Source organism: Parus major, chromosome 4A, assembly GCF_001522545.3.
Source record: "Parus major isolate Abel chromosome 4A, Parus_major1.1, whole genome shotgun sequence".
Lineage (NCBI taxonomy): Eukaryota > Metazoa > Chordata > Aves > Passeriformes > Paridae > Parus > Parus major.
The window spans coordinates 11,194,216-11,207,953 of record NC_031772.1 but is presented as its reverse complement, the minus strand read 5'-3'; the positions used below and the strand labels follow the sequence as shown (position 1 = coordinate 11,207,953).

At 39.4% G+C, this 13,738-nt stretch overlaps 1 long non-coding RNA gene across 1 annotated transcript in view; it reads left to right on the top strand.

Moving 5' to 3' along the window:
• LOC107203975 overlaps nt 1–13,738 on the top strand; it is a 95,266-nt gene that overhangs the window by 22,982 nt on the left and 58,546 nt on the right. The gene's annotated exons all lie outside the window — the stretch shown is intronic.

Genomic DNA, 13,738 nt, shown 5'->3' with positions numbered 1-13,738 from the left:
ACACATTTACACTTTTCTTATTTAACTTTAGCATTTGTTCTCATGTATCACCATGAAAACATGCCCATGAATTTCATATTATATGAAATTCAGTGTTTCTTTGAATTCTAGAACTAAGTATTAAAAACAAGGGCATACAATCTGTATCTCAGACTCCAACAGTCCAGCACTTCTGAGACTGGGGGACTCCTTTCACCTTGTCTTTTGGTTTATAAATATTTTACTCCATGCCATGTACTCTCTGAGGAACTGTTTTTCCCTTGTTTCCAACTCCTTTAGTTTCTTCACACAAACTGACCAACTGTGTTCTTATTGTTTCAAGTACAGACAAAATAAGGTCTTTAGAACATTGTCAGGATGGTCCTGCCTTGCTCTTTCAGAATAAGTCACAGACTGGGAATGTTTCCAGCAATAGAGGGAAAGTGGAGCTATTCATAGCCAAGCACATCTCCATTTCAGAAGGACTGGAAGATGAAACAGTTCCTGGTTTCCTTTCCTTTTCAGTGTTCTTCAAAGAACTTGGGAGACTCTGATTTCCTGAGCTTCTAAATTTGCAACAAAGAAATCTACAGTGTGTTTAAAGATATCTTTTAATCTCTCACAATTATTGCTGTTATTTTTAAAAATCTGTGCTTTTCTGCTGATCTGAGAAACTAACTCAGCTGTGTGAGGTATATCTCTGTCTCAGAAAACATGTCACACTCCCTGCCAGTTCTGTGTTCAATGGCTAAGGGGGAGGAGGACCTTCTTTGTGAATATGGTCTGTGGCCTGGGATTTTGGATGCCCTCCTTGAGCTATCTCAGATTTTATTTTTTACAGATGTTACAGTGGCCCCTGAACCCAACAGCCTGGAAGGGAAATTAGATACTCAGATGTCAGGATTATTATTAGATACTGATCTGTACAGAAACAAAATAAATAATCATTGAGAATTTTGACATCCAACTCTCTAATATGTAGTGAAAAGGAAAATAAAATTTTGAAAAATTCTTCTTAAAACTGTTAGATTTAGGGATTCCAGATGGCCCTGTAATGATTTATATGAAATAGATACTCATTCATTACCTTTTTTTTGCATTTCAGAAACAACAGCAGTGGAAATTACAGTGAAATTTATTCTAGTGCTGTCATAGTATTGAGAATTGTGTTTATTTCATCTTGTAAATGACTTCATTCTGCACTTGTTTAGATTACACAGGTGTAATATGCAAGGACAGGATTGTTGCATTATTTTAAAACACTACTTGCCTTTTTTTTCTCTGAGAGGTTGTAATGTACTTTTAAATAATTTATGCACAGTTACTGTGGGTCAATCAAAAAATGTTGTGCTGTCCTGCTAAGTCCTTAGACAACAAGATTCAGGCATGTTAAAATCTAAATCAAAGGTTAATCCATACTTGGTTATTTGGTAGAGCTAAAACATAGTAATTCATTTTTTTAATGGGTTAAACATGCTGAATATAGTAACTAATATATTACTGAAATTTGGGGGTTATTCTCCATTAGCTCTGACAACAGAGGGACCAGTACAAGTGGTACAAGAGGTGCTGGATGTTTTCTGTGGATTCTGGCTTGTGCCATAAACATTTAATGTGTCTCATTAGCACAAAGCTTGGCACTAACAATGGTGGGGTGAACAATACACTTACAGGAATATATTAACAACTTTGTGTCAGTTCTCACTTCTGTTTTCCAGTAGCAAATCCATGTTTGTGTTTGATGCTTGTCTATAGGTAGCAGCAGCTCCAACTCTTTATAGGCTGCAATTAAGGCCAGAAAGTTTTGCAGTTTCTGCATGTTCTGATGTCACTGCACATCCCTTGGAGAGGCATACAGCAAAGAGGCAGGGAAGATACATGGCAATGGAATTATCTTTCGAATAATTGGAAGGCTTTTCCCTTCTGGACCCAAAGGTAAAACTTAGCCTTCATGATTTTTGATTAACATCAGTTGATAGGAACATTTAAGTGTCTATTTATAACTTACATTCACAGTTGTGCTTGGAGCTAAATGGCAAAACTTATAGTTTAATAATGTCAAGTGGGTGCTGTTCAAATCCTAATTTTGATACACCTGCATGAAACAAACACTCTATTGGCTTAAATTTGGACTAAGGACTGAGTAACTGAAACAAAAGATTAATGATCACGCACTGCCCTAAGCTGTACCATGGAAAGGCTGCTTCAATGCAGCTCTAAGAGGCAGCTGCTGCTGGGAGGTGAGTATGTGTAACAATAAAGTATAATAGGAATGAGGCACAGTTCCTTTTTTAGAGTTTTTTTGAAACATATCTATGTATCATGTTGAAAGATGAAAGAAACTTTTCAGGATTGTAGCTGCTGTCATCTTCATTGTCTAAAGAATTGAATTTAAACATCTGGACTCCACTGTGCTTTGCACTGAACAAATGGAAGAATTTTCAGGCTTAGCAGTTTTGTGTTCAGATGTCAGTGACCCACTTCTGGTTCCTTCAGTCCTTTAAGTTTGCCCCTGAAAACCTCCTGCACTGCTCCCAGGGTGGTGGTTTCTTTTTATTGATGAGCTTTGGGCTGCTCCTGTGAGGGAATATTTCTTCTTCCCAGCTAGCCAGGCTGGCTGCTATGGGGGGGTTGCCTATGTATGCAATGCAGAGAGGCACTATGAATGTTTGGATGATTTAATCTGCTCCTAAACTGCCTAAAATCTGTTAACTTGCTCCCTCTCCAGCATCTCAGCTTTTTCCTAAACAGTATTGTGCGTATTTCATGCATTCCTGTGTGAGTATAATAGCTGTTCCAAATCAAATTCTGCACTGCTTGCAATTAAAAGGAGGATGCCATGATCATGTGAAAATCTGTCTAGATTTCTAGATAGATGCTAGAAAACCCCTCACCTTCCTACTTCCTTCTCCAAAGCTGAACCTTCCCACTTTGGTCTCTCAGACTTTCCAAACTGATTTGTTTCTGTTTATTTCAATTGAACATCAGCTGTCAACTATTCTCTCATCTGCCTGTTCAAAGTGGATGTAACCATCTTCCTTCCTGTATGGATCTGTGAGATGCTGAGGAGCAGCTCAGTGTTAGATTGTAAATAGTCAAAGGCCACCTGGGAATGTGGGAGATTGCTGCTTTCATGGCTGGCTGGGGACACTGCTGCAAAATATCTCTGGTACTTGTGTTCTCCAAGAAGGCAACTATGAAAGATAGTTAGGTCCATATCATGAATGACATGAGAGAAGGAGGCATTCTGTATAAATTTATTTTAAAATTTGCAGTTGCCTGAAGTTGCTAGGAAAGCAGATGGATTAATGATGGCCCTGGGGACTTGTTTCCCAATTTTTCAATGAGATATTTTTTAACAGAAAGAGTTTAATATAGCATAGAAAATATCATTTAATTACAGCTTGTTGTTAGTACCCAGTGAGATGGACCCAAGCTCTTAAATTAGCCAGCTAAAGTAGGTGCCTAAAGCTGATGGTGTGAATATCTAATGGAAAAGACTGTTACAGTCAGGAGATGTATTTCAGGCATGGAAAGGGCAGGGCAATGGCAAAGGTGGTGAGGGAAGGGCATCTACTCTGATGCTCCTCCACAGTGTGAAGGTAGAGAGGTCTGCCTGGCAGAGCTCCCTGAGCCCCTTTGCCTCCTGTCACTGGTGAGGGGGACAAAAGCCCTGGCTGCCTTCAGGCCGCCCCTTCCTCTGGGCCCTGTCAGCAGCATGAGAAGGGCTCTGCATGAGGCAGGTGGCAGTGGGAAGGACATGCCAGCCCCTCTGGCACGGTGGAGAGGGTCTAGCAGCCAGCAGGGCCTTGTAGAAGCCCCACAGACCCCTCCAGACAGATTAAGTAGGAAGCTCTGGGGCTGCGCAGGGGGCCCGTAGCAGATTGTCCCAGTCCTCTGCCACCTGCCATGGATGCAAAGGATGGCACAGATGAATCGGTTTGAACCTCGCACTTCCAAATCCCTCATAAGTCATCTGGATGGTAGTGGCCGGAATGTCCAGTCCTCTAAATTTCCGAATTTCAAGACGGAGATTAGACCACAAAAATTCCCTGCATTGTCAGTGTGGTAATGCAAGTGGTTTCAAATGCTTAAAAGATTTTGTAAGTAGTGACAAGTAAAGCTGACCAAGCCTCATCAATGAAGGTAAGATGTGGGAGAGCACAGATGTCCTCCCTGGTAGGACATTTTGACATCTGTCATTTGTTCAGACTAGTCCAGGACTTGGTGACAGGAGGTTCTCAGGCTGAGAGCTGGAGATCAGATAAGCAAGGACTGTCACAGGAGCTGCTTTTCTGGACAGGCTGCTTAGGGAACTGAAACTGTCTGGAGAGGTCTGAACAAAACCACAAATGAGACTTAAAAGGATTTAACTCCCTAAAAATCTTGCAACATGATAATTAACTGTACTTTGTGGAACTTTAATACTTGAAATAGCTGATGTTGCCAGCTAGGAAGCCACAGTCTTGTGGAAGGTGTCCTTGCTCATTGCAAAGGCATTTGGAACTAGATAATCTTCAAAGTCCCTTCCAACCCAAAGCATTCTATAATTATATGATGTAGTGATGTAATCCTGGGATATTTTAATAGGGTTTATGTGAAATTAGGGAGTTTTCTTTCCACATTCAATGGGTTAAAGCTGAGCAGGTAGATGTCAGTGTGTTGGACTGAGCTCTGAAATAGCATTTTTCTCTGGAGCAGAATAGTTGTCACTTTTGTTTCTTAAGGTATTAAAGCACAGCTGGGAATGGGACATGGCCTGGCAATGCATAAACAAGGGAGCTTCCTGACTGTGCATGAAAACCACCAGTTCCTCAGAATGGCAGCTTGCTTGCCACATAAAACACACTTGCTGATGCTCCCAGGAAATATTTCCCCTGGGCTTGTTAATGGGACATCTACACATGGTGACATGGTCCAATTTCTATTTGTTTACCTGACTGTGGAAACTCTGACTAGAAATGTCAGGGTTTTCCCTCCAGGGTTGTCAGTCTCACAGTCCTTCTCCAGGGGTTGCCTTTCTGATTCAGTGGTTAGGTCAATTAATGTTCATATTGCCACTAATTGCATTGCTCCAAGAGTTAGAAGAAAAATCAAACAGGATATAGCAACAATTATCCTAGGAGCTCTGTGTGACCAGGACAATTTGGAGTCTTACAACTGATATCACAACTAGTCTTTCTGTTTGTGAATCCCTGAGACAGAACAATTTTGCTCTGAAGGAGGGTCATTTCAGTGACTGCATCTTGCATGGAGTGGCATGATATTTTCATAAACATCTGACTGGAGAAATCAGATTCATTAGTGGGGAAGTCAGCCATGAGTAACAATAAGGAAGAATTTAAATACCAGAATGGGAAAAATGGGGGGCACAGAAATGCAATCATTAAAAAACTGGGCTGCTTCTAATTAGCTCAGAGTGACCTGGGCCTCATTAGTGCCCATATCCATTAGATAATTGAGCTATTTTCTTGCATCCAGTCACACAATGTGGAAAAACTAAAGGAGTGTTATGAAGGCCAGATGAGTGCTCAGCATGCAAGATTTTTATTTTTATAGAGAGGAATAATAGCTACAGTTTTATTTTCCAGTTCAATGCTCAGGGGGAATGTATAGAAATACAAAATGGACATCGACAAGATAGTGCAGGGAGCAGGAAGCCCTGGCTATGGGAAATAACCTTTTTTCCCCCCTATTTCAGGAGTGCTGAAATACCAAGACAGTCTAGTGAAAACTGGCTTTCTGATAATGCTGGGTTATGAGATGCCAGCACCTGTTGGTGAATCATAACCAGGGGCCTAGGACAGCTCCTTTCCAGTGCAAGTGATTTGTCAGTTTAGCCTGAGATAAACAGGCTGATTTCCTTAGGATAAAGTATAAAAGAATGAAATAGAATATTTTTCTTAAAAAAATATAAAATTTGATGTAGGGGGACTAAAATAAAGAATATGTTGTAGAAAAGAAAAAAAAATCAAGGTTTTTCTTCTCCTTCAGGTCAGGTAATCTTGATTTGGAGTGTTGTAAAGCAAGGAGTTGCCATCTACAAGGCAAAGGTTTATGATGATATGACTGAAGGGAAAGCTGTCTGGGGACAAACAGAGATGCATGAGAAAAAAGAAAAAGAAGAGATAAACACTTCCAGGCTTTCTTATTAAGAAAAAAAATTATTTTAATATACAGAGACTTTATAAAACTCTTTCTCTCTCCTGTACATCCCCAGACCCCAAGATGCACAACACTCTCTTTCCTATTCATGCAAGTACCCCAGACCCATTTTCCCGTTACTTTTCTGGAGAATTAAATGCACCAATAATGGAAGGTTATTTATCATGACTATTGTAATTGGACCCAATTGGGAAAATGAGATAACTTCAGGGAATTACAAACCTGCAAATGGAATCTGCAACCACTGTTTTCTTGGGCATGTCTAATAAGCTGCAGCCATTCACCATGAGTTCCAAAGGCCAAGCTCATTAGTACAAAGGCAGGTGTTTGTGCATTTCCATTTGTTAAATTGAAATTATCACAGTCATTTTGCTAATAATGCAATGTGCAAATGTAGGCCATCTCAGACAAGCAGTTTGAGGAGAGAATATTTTTTAAAAGCGAGAAATGAACTTCACCAATCTAATTGCTTGTTATTAAGATAAAGATATTTCAATAGTATGTTATCAGCTCAGTAAGGTGTGAAATACTGGTCTACTTTAATATCTCTTAGTCCCATTACAGGACTTCAGTGAAAATGTTCTTGTGGGCTCTGGTTTGCGCTTTCAAGCCATGGGTGAGGGAGTCCTGAGATGTGCAGCGAGCAAGAGGTCCAGTCCAGTGTCAAAGAGTTGGCTGGAGCCTGGTTTGGAGCACAAGCAGTGTCGTCCTGGTAATTCTGACAGGGTAGTTGGCCAAAACACTTCTTGAAAGGTGAGTCAGGAAAAGAGAAGGTTCTGGAAGATATGAGTGCCTGAAATATGTTACCATCCCCTTCCCTCCTGGCTGCTGGGGATGGTCCAGATCGCAAGGATCTTGCTGTTCTCGGTGCTCTGTGCAGAGGGACACACTGCATGACTAATTATCTGCAGATGGAGGCTAAACAGGGATCACAGAATCATGGAACTGTTAAGGCTGGAGAAGACTTCTGAGGTAATTGAGTCCAACCATTAACCCAGCACTACTGTGCTCACCACTAAACCATATCCCCAAGTGCCACATCCATATGCTTTTAGAACACTTCCAGGAATAGTGATTCTACCACTTCCCTGCTACATTCTGAGTAGGTTTATCTTTCTTAGTTACTTTTTTCCTCCTTGACTTGTAGTGTTTCCCTGAAAGTGGAAAATATATTTATTTTCTATTTTTGAAAATTCTAGATGAAATTGTGGAAATGGCTCCTCAAACTTGACAAAAGACCTATGGGGTAATGCAGTAAAGCTTAGTCTTAACAGAATTACCACAAATTTTGGGCTAAGGGCGTGGTAATTCAACTAATGTAAAATAAATGAAGGTTCTCTGAAAAGTAGTGCATCCATTTAATGATTATCTGGAAAATTAAAAGTACTGAATATTTAAAAACTAAAAATATAGATCTTTTGGCACTGTCTCATCTTTTTTTCCTTGACATGACTTTATTATCTATCAGAACTACGAAAAATCTTTGTATTCCAAAGAGAAAGCTGGTTTTAAAAATACATGTGAATAAAATAATATTTAGTATGGTGCAAACACTTATTGAATTATCTTTTTATCTTACTTTTTTAAGGCTTTGGTATAAGTTTCTATTTAATAGAACTCTGAAGCTCAGGTAATAATTTCATGTTATGTTCAGTGTTAGCCCCTTTACTGGTAAAAAGGGAAAATCAATCTGCTATGGCAATGTAAATCTAGAGACAGAGAACTGAATTAATTGTTATTTCTCAATATTTAAATTAATGTAAATAGGACCAGAACTGTCCTCCTCGCTTTCATAAGTAAGTGCAGTAGTGGTCTAGGCAGTTCTTACTTATGCATCCTTATGTCTTGAAAGTTCATTATTTGTGTGCAGTCATAAAAAGTGGATAGCTCATAATTTAATTATTTAATCCATAAAATCTATTAAAAAAAGAAGGAAGAAAACAGTTAATGCTTTGTTTACAATGACTTTATGGTAACTCTCACATACCCATGCATTCATTAACAGAGAAAACAGGTTTGTATAAGGGCCCAATTGTGTTTTGTTTCAATCAACTCTGAAAAGATAATCAAAAAATAGAAAAGATAAACCAAATAATGAAATTTAAGTAAAAAGGGGATCTGAAGTCACACTCTTGGGCTTAAAGAAGCCTATTCTTACATTTTATTGTTCCTGAGTTAAAAATTAACTAATGCTCTTTAAGAACTGTTCAGTTCATTACACACATGACTTGACAGTGTAAACTTTTGAGTTAGAAGAGGTACTTAAAGCATAATAGGAACTCATTATTAGCATTAAAGAAAAATAGAAAAAAGTTTGGATTTAGTAGTCATGACTCTAAGAAGAGAGTTCTTCCACAAAACGTCCTGTCAGTGAGTTGAAAAAGGAGTCAGGAACACACAGGCCTGAAGTCAGTAAAAGTTCAGTGTCTCTGTTCCACCTCTGCATGGAAGGAAACCTCTGCTTCCCAGAAGGGGGTTTCATGCAGCAGGGTAAAGGTCAGTTCTTCCTGAGAAAAGGAGGATGTGCCTCCATCCTGTGAATACCATGCTGGGCATGTAGTGCAGGTAAAATCAGTCTTTTTATTGGCCTGTCTGCTGGGCACACACAGGCATGCAGAATGCCAAAAGTGAAGGAAAAAAATCAACATCTGTTTTGCCTGGTGGTAACACTATTTTTTTACCATGCAATACCTGTACATTTTTTACTAGCAATTCAAGTGGGAGTTGGCTGTTAAATCAGTGGCAATTGCTGACATATGAGAGCAGATGATTCATATTTTCTTAGAGATGTGTATGCAGCATTTTCTGAAGGAGGTGGCTTTGGTACTGTTATGCATGTGAACAGCCTAGAAATTCTAGGATTTTGGCTTTAGAGAAATGTGTTGCTGTTTGGGAAAAATAGATCTAAATATCTCAAATTTTTATCTCTCTGTCTGAATCTAAACTGAGAAGCTTAGCTGTGGGGTATTTCTACAATAAAATATTTAATATTCACTTTTTGTGATCAAAACAAGAATTTACTTCAGTGCTGTTAAGTTTTGTCTTCTTAAACCATGATGCACCCTTCAGTAGGAGGATCAGGCCCTACTATCTTATTGTCAGCTGTGAATGCAACTCATTGTGAAAGTGTTTGTGATAAATTTATTACAGCTTTGTCTCCTAAAGGAGTCTCATCTTGCATCTTTTCTACACTGAACATTTTCTCTGTGTCACAAGGGAGGTATAAAACACAAGTATAAAATCAGGTATTTGGATTACAAGATAAATCTTTTTGGCTGGTTTTTATTATTACTAGTTAGCTGTAGTGATGAGGCAAAGGGACACTGATAATTGCAAATTTGAAGATTCTTTATTTTGAATAGGCTTTTCTACCAGATAGACTGGTAGAAAAATATTCATCAATCATTTAGGACTGTCTCAGAAATTTATTAACTTTTCCATAAGCTGTATATTTCTGCCTTATTATGTCATGTACAAACAGCTGCAGTAAACAAAATCTTCTGAATAAGCACATAACTACATTCTTCACTATATTCTGGTTTTTGACAGCTTAGCAGTTAAACTGGATGAACATGGAATATAGTACATGAAAATGGATGAGAAAGATAGTGATAATGTAGCATATTTTTCCCACTTCCTTCTGAAACAGTGTAAAGCAATCAGTTCTAAAAACCTCTGCCCATGTATTAGTTAATCAATATGAATGTTCCGCTGGCTCCAAGGTATTTTAACACCTGTCAAATCTAGCTCAGCAGTCATTGTTCAAAGCTTACATGGAAGTGAAAACCTCAACAGAAAACCTTTTCCATCTCCAGAGGATTATCTCTGGGGAGAAAAAAAGAGAGAGTGATGCTGGTTACTAGAAATGAGAGGAGGAACAGAGCTCCCATTTTCAGATGATCCAATTATGATTAGACAAACTATGTTAAAAAAAAAGAGTAGAGCTGTGAGAGTGAGGAATTTAATCATGATTATCTGCCACGTGTGAAGCAGTGTGAAAATCTGCCAAACCCACCTTTGCTTGGTTACCCCGAAGTGTGGGAGGGAAGGAGAAGTAAATGCAAAATGATGCATCAAGGAGACACTGTGATAGAGCACAACAAGGGAAATAATTTCCTTTCATACTGGGAAAAAGACTCCTTTTCAAACCTGTGATATTATTAACTACATATGAAACTTCAGCAAAGAACTTTGGCTCATTTGTTGCTACCACTACTCCTAGAAACAGCAGAGTACAGCTACATTTGCCATGGGGTTAACAGATTCCTGACTCATATACACCCTTCCCCTCTGCTGTCATACACACGACAGGTTTTATGTCTCATATAAATACTTGTATTTAATATTTACTGTCTATTACAATAAATATATTAGTTGTCAGGCTTATTTTCTCCTCTTATTCAAAGCACATTAGGCCCAAGCATGACAAAGAAGTGTGATGCATATTTTCTGGAGGTTTAAAAACATATCTGAAATATATACAGCTCTGTCATTAAAAGTGTAAGTTAAATGTACCATGTGTTATTTTTGCTTCAGAAATGGAAGTGGGTGGTGTTGCCTTGACATTGTGGACCTGAATTAACATACTATACTGTTTTATACATGAATGAACGAATAATATATGAGTAAACTGATTTGTACATATGTATTTTTTGCCTTCATTTATTACTTCTAAGGAGCCGGGGGCACTGTGCTCTGACTGCACACCCAGGTGTGTACAAGGTACCCACAGGCACCACCCAGGACCCATCCCTGGTCTCTTCAGGGATGCAGGTTGCCATCATCCTTGTGGTAGCTCCTCCTAGGAGACCACTGTACATATCTTGGTGTCTTCTGTGGACAATTGTCTGCTGCAAAAGAAAAGGAATGCTGTATTTATTCTGCATTTCATTCACCCAGTGGAACAAGACACAAGACATTTTTCAGTCTTTTCCTCACTGTTGCTGTTGGTTCAGTCACTTGTCCGTGGCAGACCCTGTGCCAGCAGGCAGAGCTGGGCTGGGACATGCAGGGATACAGAGTTGTGTCCCAGCCACATCCATCTGTTTTCACTGGGTGACCCAGAGTTCCATCTTCAGCTCCACCTGTATCTAGCTGAAATAATGAAGTGCTTCTATTCCCAAATCTGCTTCCTGAGACCAGTTTTTCTGTGGAGCTGTACAGCTGTAGCAGCTCTGCCTTTGGCCTGCCCTGATGAATGCAACACCTCTGCATTTTGGAGGGCAGGATATTGTTAAATATTGTGAAAGGAAAGACCAAAGGAGAAATACCTGTGTCTGCCCACTCCTGGGGAAGTTATGAATCCAGGAGAGTGCGGAATATGAAAATCATTAATATTCTGCAGAACCTTACCCAGGCAGCAGGATACATATTTCTGGCTGTGTGCCAGAGAGGTGATGGAGTGCTCTAAGGGCTGTGATCCTGATAATGAGTTCTTCATCACGTGTGAGGTGCTAATCCTGATCCTTTAGAAGGTTATTTTTAAATTAATATGTCTCTATCTATATATTAATGCCTGAGTGTGTATATCTGTGTCTGTATACTCTGTCCAGCAGACAGCTCCAGCAAGCCCAGAGTCAGGCCAGGTCAGTGCTAAGCCCAGGTGATTGCTGGCAGTGACCCCACATAGTCATGCTACTTGTGCAGCATCTCTGCTTGTTAATAGGTCTGCTCCCATGCTTAGAGTCACTTCTTGTTCAAGCCATGAACAAATTTATGGATCATTAGATTTATGCATAGATTATATGGCAATGAAAAATGCCCTGCTGACAGTACTGAAAATTGATGCCCGTTATCTTGCCACAAGCAGCACAAGCAGCAACCCTGCAGGCATTTCTTGGCAAAACCAGAGCTTTCCTTATGGTCCCTGAAGAGTTTTTTTTGTGAGGAGATTTTTCCACACTGGCCCAGTAGTAGGACATAGCTTCAGAGCTACGGAGTTTTCTTCCACTGCACAACAGCGACAAAAATTATTCTGACATTGCCATCAGGGTCTCTTCCTTAGATGGTGAATTTCACAATCAAACTTATAGCTACCAAGGGGAAAAACACCAAAAAACAGGGGAACTCTATGGAATCACAGTCATTGTTTCTTAATGTAAAACAATTTGACTACTGTTTTAGAGATGAGAACAAACCAGAATGTTTCATTATACTGCTGTATCTATCAGTAGTAAATATGTATACTGTACAGAATTACTCTTATTCTATTTTCATAAGGCTGCAGGAGACCTAGACAAGATAGCAGGCAGACCATAAGAATGACCATAAAAATGAAATGGCATATTTTTGTAGCAAGTACTAAGTGGACTGGAGCTTGCTGTGTTGGAAAGCTGATGACTGCAGTAAGGATCTCCCAGGAGCCTACAAAATTATCAGCAGGTTGAGGAAGTAAATTGTGAATCATCAACTTTTTCTGTAAAGAAGAGATTTTAGAAAATCTCTTCTTGGAGACATAAATTTCCCCATGGAAATGTTAGCCAATTGTTTTTACCAGGAGGGGCTGTTCTTCCCAAGAGGTAATTAAATTACAGAACTGATTGCCACAGGGTTAATGAGCTCATAGAAAATAAAAAAAAATAATATAAAGAGGACTTAACTCATGCCAATAAATAGGGTGATGTGGATACAACATATAGGTCTGACAGAGTATCTGTCTATAAAATCCTTTTATATATATATATATACATATGATGTAACTTATTTAAATATATACATAGAAAAGTAATTTTCAGAGTGAGGATAGATTTTTATTGTGTTGTATTAAAACTGATTCCATCTCTGGGCACAATTAAAGCAAAAGAATCATTTATAAGGTGTGGGAAACAGAGTTTCTCTGGCACAGACAAAGAAGTTGTGCTTTTGCTGTTAGGATGATACTTGCCTGGCTGCTCTGTGCTGCTCTGTAGTGTAAGGCTCTTGCTGCTTTGATGAAAATCTGAGAACACCAAATTAGAGTCTGCATTAGTTATGTAGGTAAAAAAATTGCTGAAAATCTACAGGGCTGCCAACACAGTGTGTTCAGGCTCATCCTTTCCCAAGAAAAAATATATGAAGAGAACGAAGATCTCTTCATCCTCCACAAAATGACAGGACAGCCCCACTTGCCAGAACTATTTTCCTGTTACTGTGCTGTGGCATTCACACAGGCTCCTTCTGTGACAGTAATATGGAAGTTGTCTCCATATGCAACTGTCCAAAAAAGGAAATTTTTCCAATCTAGGCAATTGAATTTAGCAGTTTCCTGAAACATATTTTCAAAATTACATAACTGTTTTAGTGGTTTTGCCCCAGAAAGAAGGGTGCTGTGAACACCAGCTGGACTGGGCCTCCTAAACCCTGGAACACTTCGGACTCTCCAGGATCCAGGCTGGGACACAGCTCCATTGTGGGGACACTGGCATGACTGGTCCCCATCAGCCACCTCTGGGTAAGGAGTCATAGCTCATCACCCAGGTCCCCATAACATACAAAGCTTGTTTGTTTTGGGAGCAGGTACCCAATATTTTCCCCACAACTTCACTGTGCCTACGGAAAATGATTAAAGTCTCCCAGCATCATAAAGCATCAAGTGTTTAATGGGAGTTTGAGAGCA